This window comes from Medicago sativa, chromosome 1, assembly GCF_051527215.1.
Source record: "Medicago sativa cultivar Bolivia chromosome 1, Bolivia_mono, whole genome shotgun sequence".
Taxonomy (NCBI): domain Eukaryota; kingdom Viridiplantae; phylum Streptophyta; class Magnoliopsida; order Fabales; family Fabaceae; genus Medicago; species Medicago sativa.
Window position 1 is genome coordinate 32,640,062 of NC_140749.1, and position 10,798 is coordinate 32,650,859.

Here is a 10,798-nt window from a genome sequence, read left to right on the forward strand (position 1 = left end):
TTTGGAAATATGTTTTCTTTTTTCTCCACGAGGTGATTTATATATACTGTGCCCTATTTCACGCGTTTTCTTGTGCAACGCATAGGATGTGGGAAGGAACTTTCGTGGGTTTGGAGTGATTTTGGTCGCATAGTTACCAAATCCAATCAATGTTTTTTTTTTTTTTTAATGGAAAATCCAATCAATTTTTATTTTAATTTATTTATTTGGTGAATATCCCAATCAAATTTAATTGGTTCGAATTGGAAAATTTATTGCTTGTGAATATATATACTATATGACGTTATATACTTGCTTATTACATTAGGTTTTTATTTTGATGATGTTTAATTAGCTAGGTTATTTTGATGATACTTATGTAATGTTAGTTATAGCCTAGAACATGTTAAAGCACCTAACACTCATTGCCTCATTGTGTCATATGGGTTTTGGATGTCAAATGTGTTCATATATGTGTAGAAATCTTCCTTTTTTGGTGGCAAAACTTTTTTTGTAGATGTTTGATTCGATTCAAATTTTCTTGATTTGTATTAATCATTCTCTCTGTCCTTGTTTCTTGTGTGTCAAGCATTTTGATTCGATTCATGATTTCTTCAATCGTATCATTGTTTTCTTCTGGTGCTGTTTTTTGGCATGTTGATTTGAATCACAATCTTTTGAATCGTATCAAACTTCATCTGGGTTACTTTGATTCGATTCAAGCTTTGTTTGATTCGTATCAATCTTCATAAGTCCAGATTGTCTATTTGTACATGTCTGAATCGAATCAGACTTTTAGTGATTTGAATCATTGCGTTGTTTTTTGGTAGAATTTTGTACTTGCCACTCATTTCTATATATAGCTATATCCTCACAACTCCCAATGTTCTAGGATAATCACACATAACAGTTACCAATTATTCCGCCAACAGGATGAATCATTGGTTCAAAGACCTGATTTTATCATAAATTATCTCTTTTTTCGGAAGTTGAATTAGCCAAGGTCAGCTGAGTTTCCTCAATTGTGATTCCATTTGCTTCAACTAATTAACGCTAAAGGAGAAACTTTATCCCTCAGTTGTGAGTTCTAACTACTCCAGTAGAGTATTATGTATGGTTGTTTTTGGGTTTAACCTACACTAAAAAAAGTATAAAGAAAAGTGTTGAGGAAAATCACAAAATCCTTCTTAAGTTGATGTTTTAATGATAACAAACTTCATTGAATTAAAGAGATCGATATTATTCTGATCTATGTGTGGTCTAACAAGTTTATTTGAGTGTTCTTTAGAACGAGATATTAAAAATGCATAGATATATCCAAGAAACATGAATCTTAACAACACCAAGTGCTAAGAATGACTTCAAAAATATCAAAAGTGGATTTGTGTGTGATAGTGTCCCAATTATGTTTGGTTCTTAATGAATTGCATATTAAGGTAACAATGTTGTTGTTTGTGGAATGTGAATTGAGTCTGCTTAACAGCTCCAGGTGTTTGTAGGAACTAGAACTCATTTTCGGTGTCTCTCTCGACAAATATGTGTATGGTTGAGTCAAACTGGATGCTGGATGGCTGCCTCCTAATTATAATGCAAACACTTTCATCCTTATCCCAAAAACTTCAAATGCAGACAGTATTGATCAATATAGACCATTGGCCTTAGCAAACTTCAAATTCAGGATCATCTCAAAGGTTTTGGCAGACAGGTTATCTCAAATTCTTCCTACTTTAATTTCAAAAGAGCAAAGGGGTTTTATTAGAGGAAGAAACATAAAAGATTGCATAGCCCTTACATCAGAGGCTATCAATGTTCTTGATAAGAAGAGTTTTGGAGGGAACTTAGCTATGAAGATTGATGTTTCCAAAGCCTTTGATACATTAAGCTGGGAGTTTTTGATTTATGTTTTAGAAAAGTTTGGCTTCAATCAAACTTTTAGAAACTGGATCATTTCTATTCTTCATTCAGCTAACATCTCTATTTCTATTAATGGTGCTCAACAGGGGTATTTCAAATGTAATAGAGGAGTGAGGCAAGGAGATCCATTATCTCCTCTTTTATTCTGTATTGCTGAAGAAGTGTTAAGTAGGGGTATTAGAAAACTTGTTGATGAAGGAAAAGTGGATTTAATCAAAGCTTCAAGAAGTGCATTCATCCCATCTCATTGTTTCTATGCAGATGACCTTATGGTTTTTTGCAAAGGGAAACAATCCAGTTTAGAGGCGCTAAAGAATCTATTCACTAGATATGCTGGATGCTCAGGGCAAGTTATGAATCTTGGCAAATCTTCTATTTTTTGCTGGTGGAGTCTCTGATGCTAGACTAAACAACATGAAAAGTTTGCTTGGTTTTTCTATTGGTACTTTGCCTTTTACATACTTAGGCGCTCCAATTTTTAAAGGTAGGCCAAAATTGCAGATAAAGTTAGAATTAAGCTTGCCAACTGGAAAGCTGCTCTTTTATCAATAGCTGGTAGGGTGCAATTAGTGAAATCTGTTGTTCAAAGCATGCTTATTCACACCATGAATGTGTATTCTTGGCCAGTTAGTCTCTTAAGAGAAATTGAAAGATGGATAAAGAACTTCATTTGGAGTGGTGACATCTACAAAAAGAAAATGGTGACTGTGGCTTGGAAGAAAGTTTGTTCTGATTTAGATGAGGGTGGCCTGGGATTAAGATCTTTGGTTTGTCTAAATGAAGCTTCCAATCTTAAATCTTGTTGGGATTTGGTTCATTCTGAAGAACAATGGGCCTTTGTGAAAAAATTGGGCCTTTGGGTCAAAAACAAAAACAAGTAGTTTTAGATTTTTTTTTTTTAAATCTCGAATAAAAATCTCTAGAATTTTCTATACCAAAATCTATTTCTTTTTTTCTTTTTACTTTTTTTGGTCAAGAAAAAATTGCAAAATTTATTTCTTTAAAAGCTAAAATAAACTCTCACTTAATCATCCTAAAGCTGTAACCAAAAAAAAAATCATCTTAAAGTTCATATCTTCGTCGACATATTCAGAATGTGTTTACAATGTTATTAACAAACATTTTTATTAAAAATGTGTAATAGTTTAATAGTATTACTAGAGATTAATTAGAATAGACCGACAGTGTAAAACAATTTTACACTCTCAAGCAATTAAAATCACTAAATTAGACATGTCAGCTTAATGTTAAAATAGAAAAAAAATCAAATAAAATCTTTTTCAATAAATGCCTTCTACTCATGTTTTTTTTTTTAATTTAGGTATTTGAGGTTGCCATTTCCATATGTGTTATGATACTGCATCCTTTCATCCTTCCAAAGTTAGTTTGAAGGAAACTGTGACGATTTGAAGAAAAAAAAAATCATAAACATCTCTATCTCCTCCCACACCACCCGCTTCATTACATAACAAAAATATCTCTAATGAGAAAACCAAACAAAATCATCAAAAACATTCATCAACAAACACAAATAATTAACCCCTTTTGTTTCTGCTTTATATTATTAATTTAGTACCAAAAGATCATCCCAACAACCATAGATCAAATTACATTTTTTAAATCGAGCCATTTAAAAAAAAAAACTTTAAATGTTTCAAAAGTTAAACATTTAATCATGAAGAAAGAAACAATCTGAAAAGGTAAGCTACAGGATTTAGAGGGAGTTAAAAGAAGAAGAGATGAAGAAGAACGAGGATAAGCTTCAAGATAAAAGGAAAAGGGGATTGAAGAAAACAACAACCTTAAACTAAGAAACATGATTAAAAGAAAGTTATTAGGAAATATTTTCTTTGATTTTTTTCTATTTTTAACATTAAGGCGATGTGTCTAATTGAGTGATTTTAATTGGTTGATAGTGTAAATTGTTTTACACTATCAGTCTATTCTAATTAATCTCTCTCTCTCTCTCTCTCTCTCTCTCTCTCTCTCTCTCTCTCTCTCTCTCTCTCTCTCTCTCTCTCTCTCTCTCTCTCTCTCTCTCTCTCTCTCTCTCTCTCTCTCTCTCTCTCTCTCTCTCTCTCTCTCTCTCTCTCTCTCTCTCTCTCTCTCTCTCTCTCTCTCTCTCTCTCTCTCTCTCTATATATATATATATATATATATATATATATATATATATATAAGGGATCCATTGACTCCAAGAGTAACTCAACAGAGTTACTCCAAATCTTCACCTTTCATTTGATTTTGATCTTACGGTTGTTAACACAATTTTAATTACTAATCATGTGACCCTTTTGGTCTCCTTTCTCCTAAATGTTTTTTCTTTTTGTTTCCAAGAAAACTTAAACGCAAGTAGCTGGATATGGCTAATACCCAAGTCCATTCAATAATTCATATTGTGCTTAATTGCTTATCTAATCGAATTATTTCATAACATCAATATTTCTTTTATTTGGATATAAATCTTAGATTTCACCAATTTCCACAATCATGGATTTCATTTTCTTCTATCAATTTCTAAATTATAGATTTTATGTGTGTTTTTTTATTTGTTAAAAAAAAAAAATCAAGAAAAATTAAATTTGTTGAAATCTCACAAACATATTTGTTTCCCTGCAATTATTTGATGATCTATTTACAAATTTGCAGCTTTGGAGTATAAAATTTGATGGAAAGATCACGGCAGTGCATATCAGATTAGAACACCATGATCGGCTTATTTATTCTTGAAAATTGGAGGTTAAAACAATCTAAATCGTGAATTGTGTCTAAATTAAAGATCCCTTTTTTGTATCTAATTAATTCTAGGGAAATTAGCAGAAAAAACAAATGAAACTAAAGATCATTACTAGAACTCATGAATGAAAATTGGTGATGATACAATCCAGGAAATCAGAGTGAAACGATCCATGAGAGGAATTGAATTTTTCGGTCAAATGCAGAAAGCAAACAAAGGTACACCCTCCGGTCATTTGACTAATATACCATAATTTTTTGTTTTAAAAGATAGCAAGATATTTCACTGGCTTGATATACCAGAATTTTTTTCTATTTCAAGACGTAATTAGTTGTAAAATGCATGAAACCTCAAATATTTTTTTATGAAGAAGCTAAATTAATCCACTCAAATTAGCATCTAGCATCGGGGAGAATCGAACTTGAAACCTTGAGGAGGAGCATACTCTCAGGTCTCACGCCAATACCACCTAACCAACCCAAGTGGGTTAACCCCCGAATATATTATCCATCTGTTATAAATTATAAGTCGTTTTCGTGGAAAAATTGTCAAAAATTATAAGTCATTTGCATTGCAAATAAAACATTAATGCAACTTTCATATTATACTCTTAACTATTATCACACTCATTTTTTTCATTCTTTAACTATTATTTACCATTCCATTAATTAAGAATAATTTTGTAAAGTAACACAAAATTTCTCTTTCGCAAACAAACTTAATTGCATTTATAAAAGTGTGTAAATTGATTAAAACGACTTATAATTTTAGACATAAGAAGCAATAAATAAGAACTAAAAGAGAACATAGATTGCTTGAATAGAAAACTACCCATCTACCTCTCCTACATCTGCCATCACTAACCAAAAATCTTAACACCAAACACATCATAGAAAGAGATCAATGTATTCGTATCACGATTTGATGCGGTCTACAAAGTCTTTCGCAGTCACATGTTGGTGACTGTTTCATCTAGAGCTGTCAAAATGGGCCGGGCCGTACGGGCCGGGCCGAAAGCCCGAATAAAATGTAGGGCCTGGCCGAATAATTGCAGACCGAATTTTTTCAGGGCTTTTTAGCCCGGCCCGAAAAAGCCCGTGGCCCATTAGGGATGGCCCGTTCGGGCTACGAGCGGCCCGCCAGCCCACCAAAAAATTCAAGTTTTTTTTTTTTTTTTGGTCTTTGTGTGTTATAGTATAGTGGAGATAATGGTTTTAAAACATTGAAACTGATTTTTTTTTTTGACAAAAACAGAACGATATTCATTCATTCAAATCGATAGAATACATCAGAATCAAGATCCCTAAAAATGTAAAGGACGAATCTGCGAACAAACTCACAGCACCCAAGTTAATAGCATACAACGGCAAAATGCCTACAAATAATATCATAAAATCTAAATCACCAGAATACTCTTGCTTCTGGATCTGCAACGTTGACGTCCAAATCATTGATTGAATCTGTGATTGGCTGAAGCTGATCTTTCAATATGAACCAACGAACACCGCAACAAGATGCCAAATCAAACAACGTCGCACAAGACGACAAACAACACAATGTCGCACTCAGACGACGAAATCACGAAAAAACACAAAAGAAAACACTTGATATTTGTGAAAATCACTTATTGAGATTGAAAGAAAGGGGAAAAAGATGTAGAGGGGTGATTTTAGGTCAAAAATTGACCTAAAACCACCCCTCCTCGATGAGTGAAAGAGAAGGAAAACTTAGATAAAAGTTGGAGTTTCTCTCACTAAAAAAACTAGGGCCGGCACATAATGCATTTGATTTGAAACTGATTTATTGCTCATTGCTTGTTATCATAATGAATATTTATAAAGTAATGTTAATAAGAAACAATTTGATCAGTAATCACTCATTTAAACTTTATCAAGTTTCTTGTTGAACTCATTGCTGCCATGTTAGTGCTCACAATGGTGTCTCTGAGAGTTTTCTTTCTGTATAGCACTAACATGTAATTTTTGCTACCAATGGCTCTTTGACACACCTCAAATCTTCCTTAAAGATGTGAGTGTCTTTATGGGGAGAGAAATATAATTGATATCATGTTTGTTATAACCTTGACAATTGCTTTCTGTATTGTACATTTCCTTTGATAATTATTTATGACAGTTAAAATTTGTTGCCCATTTTGTAGGTGTCAAACCTTTTGTATGTTCTTTCAAAAAAAAAACCTTTTGTATGTTGATCAACCAACTGGAACTGGCTTTAGCTACAGTACTGATTTGCGTGATATTCGTCATAATGAAAAGGGTGTTAGCAATGACAGTTAAAGAATGGAAAAAAAAATAGATACATGGCCGGGCAAGCTCGTTAGCCCGGGAGCCCGTATAGGGCCGGGCTCGGGCTCAATTATTTCAGCCCATATTTAAACCGGGCTTTTTAGCCCGGTCCTAAAAAGCCCGTTGCCCGATCGGGCCGGGCCTAAACGGGTCGGGCCGCCCGTTTTGACAGCTCTAGTTTCATCAAGACAAGACGATCAAAAATTTAATTCAGTATCTTATTTTGGAAACTATATGATAAAAAGTTGTTTTTTTATTGTTCGATCAAGATCTAATGAACATAAAACTCGTAACTATGTGAATGCATGAAAAAAGTGATGGCATGTAATTCGATTTCTTATCAGAGAGATTTTCTTAAGTGCTAGTGAATGAAAATATATCATTTAATATATATTGATTCCATTCATTAGTGCAGATAGAATTTTCTTTTTATAAATTTATTGCACTTTGTTTTTTATGCAGGGACATGCATTGTTATATGCAAGGGTCGGGGTTCGAACCCTGGTCACCCCACTTATTCACCTCGAAAAAGGTGAATTCTAGCCACTAGGCTACCTGACCAAAAAAAAAATTCTTTTTATAAATTTATTGCACTTTGTTTTTTTGTGGAAAATTGTATTGCACTTTGAAAGGCTTGTGAACATAACACGCCAAAATTTTGTCAAAATAAAAAAAACATAACACGCCAATAATTTGGTCTGAGCCAGGGTCTGAGACGATATGGAACGATTTTGTGTTATCAAACCAGTCCCTTTTTTATGTGAGGGAATCAAACCAGTCCCCTATTATAAAGAATTTTTGGAGAAGAAAAATAGCATTTATAAATGAGATTTCATCTTAAAATATAAGAAAAAATTGCATAATATATTTTCTTATATTATTACTTTTTTTTTTAGGGATTCTTATTATTACTCTTATTGCATATATATCAAATTTAGGGGTGTTCAAATCTAAATCGATCCAAATTAAACATATGTGTGGATATCCCTTTGTGAATGTGAAGTGAAATATGTTTGGATATCCCTTTGTAAAAACCGCTCAAATCGGATAAAATTTTGGATTGAACTTTCACAACTGAACCAACTTGCATATAGATATGTTAATACTTTTAATTTTGTTATTAGTATGATATATTATATGAATCTATTGTTCATTTGCTATCTATTGTTCGTTTGCTTATAATTTTCTTAATATTATTACTTATTAGTTTAATTTATCATACATGTTTATTATTTCATATATTTCAAGGATAATTGATACCGTGTGTTCTTGTAATATTAATAAATAAATCAATTATAATTTGTCATTCGGATATGCAAAAACTAATCCAAAACAAACCGCATAAAATTAGATCGGATGTCATCAAATTTTCTTAACAAGTCATCCAAAATGAAAACACATAATTTATTATCTTTACATTGGAGAATTTTTGTTTCAAAATCGATTCAAATCGCACTGCAATTTGCAAACCCCTGTAATTAAACCTATATATGGGAAGCAAACTGCTATATGGTTAGCTAAAATTCACGAAGGCATGTTAAACTCATTTCTCTCACTGTTTTTTATTTAAAAATAGAAACTACCACTATAATCCTCACATCACTCATCATTTTTTACTCACCGCTTCATCCATTGATGCAAAAGACTAATCTAAGCAAACAACCCACCTATTGCTTTACTTAGTACCATGGTGTTTAAAGGATAACTGTGATCCTAAGTTTTAATACTAAAGAGGCAATCATATATATGATACCCACATCAAAGCAAATGCCTATTATGTTTGCGTTATCTAAACTGAGTGTCTGAAAGCAACAACACAAGAAGCATAGACATGTGATCAATGTTTTTCACGAATATAGCATAAACATGTGATCAATGTTGTAGTTTATTAGAGAGAGAGAGAGAGAGAGAGAGAGAGAGAGAGAGAGATTTTCTTGAATATTGTGCACGGTGAAATAGAGAATATGGAAATATGACTTCTTTTTTTAAACAACATAATTATTAGACAAATCAGGCACCACACAGAGGTCACAAAACTGTAACCAAAAAAAACCAGTAAACACAATTAATATATTGATTTCACTCATTAGTGCAGATAGTTACACCCATTAGTGCAGATAGAATTTTCTTTTTCTTTGCACTTTGAAAGGCTTCGTGAACATTGACATATTTTTCTCAGAAAGGTTGGAACGATCAACAATTAAGATAAAACATTTTTTTAAACGGCAAAATATATCATTAACTAAACACCAGAAGAGAACAAATATCAATAACAAAGAACATAGAATGTTCGAAGAGAAAATATCATAAAAAGATGATATTAACATAATTAGTTATATCTTCTTCATCACTAATCACTAAACCCTAACAACATCAGCGAGCCATCATCTTTTTGAACGCCTCAAAGTTAACTTTTCCATCACCTTCTGCATCGACGTTGCTTATCATTCTCTGGCAGTCACTGAGAGAGCACTTCTCACCAAGTTTATTAAGAACGATGTGCAGTTCTTCGGGAGAGATGAAACCGTCTTTGTCGAGGTCGTAAAGTTCATCGTCTTTTCCGGCAGCAGCATCATTGCAATGGAAATCTGTGAATTCTTTGAGATCAATGTAACCGTCAGTCCGTCACCGTGCTGATCAATATGTTCCATCATCTTTTTCACTTCTTCGGATGACGTTTTGGATCCAAGAGTCGAAAGCATTTCTTCCAACTCCGAGACAGAGATCCTTCCATCACCATTCTTGTCGAACTTGTTGAAGATGTTGTGAACCTCGTCGTCCATGGCGTAGTTGCTTTTTTCAGAGAGCCGAGGGAGGAAAAGAAAGTTTTGCAAGCACTACACGACACGCTAATTAGGGTTTGGAATTTTGTTTTACTTTTTCCTCCACGAGGTGATTTATATATAATGTGCCTTTAAGTTTCACGCGTTTTAGGGCTAGGAAGTGGGGAGGAAGGAAATACGGGTTTCATGGGCTGGATTGATTTTTTTTTTTGTTGCATTCCTTATCCAATAAAAAAATAATGGTAAGAAAATTGCTTTTTTGACAATGAATACATCCTATTGACACAAGTAAATGATGCTTTTACCCCTAACGGCTGTTAACAATCGTTGGGATACGCATCGGCTGTTAACAACCGCTGGCATCCAGCGGCAGTTAACTGCCGCTACGTGCGTTCTAGGATGCACCGTCCTTTTCATCATTCAACCTTTTTTTCTTCATTCATTCAACACATTTTTTCCACATTCAACCTATTTTCTTTCAACATTCAACCTATTTTTTCTACATTCAACCTCTTTTTCCATCATTCATTCAACCTTTTTTTCAACATTCAACTTATTTTTTCTACATTTTTCCCCTATAAAAACCCTCACATTTCCTCACATTCTATCCTCCTTACTCTCATTTCCTATCATTCTCTCCTCTTTACTCTTTCTTCTACAAAATGTTTGTTTGTCATCATTCGCCTTTCATTGAAATAAGCCTCTTTGAATTGGTTTTACCCCAGGATTTAGGGTTTATGGTTTGTGGTTTTTTTTCCTTTGTTTTAACCCAAGCAGTAGTTAAAGCGGTAATTAAATGTATTATTAAACAACAAGAGTGTAAATGTGAGGAACAACACGAATTGCAGCATGAACCTTCTTGTAAAGCTCCTCAAGGTCATCTGCCTCGATTCCTTTCTTAATGTACTCACTAAAGTGAGTCTGGTATTTCTCAGGCTCATCCTCAGTCAGTGTCAGACGAAGATGACTCCACCTATTAAGGAATAAATGTACGACGAAGCAGATTTAGTTTCACCCCATTGTAAATGTATTATTATATTAATAAAATGTGATTTTATATATATTACTTGTGTTCCTTTATT

General features: G+C 33.2%; 1 pseudogene; it reads right to left on the reverse strand.

Moving 5' to 3' along the window:
* Positions 1-8,992: 8,992 nt before the first annotated feature.
* Positions 8,993-9,790, reverse strand: LOC146954403 (putative calcium-binding protein CML18; annotated as a pseudogene).
* Between the last annotated feature and the right edge of the window lie 1,008 nt (positions 9,791-10,798).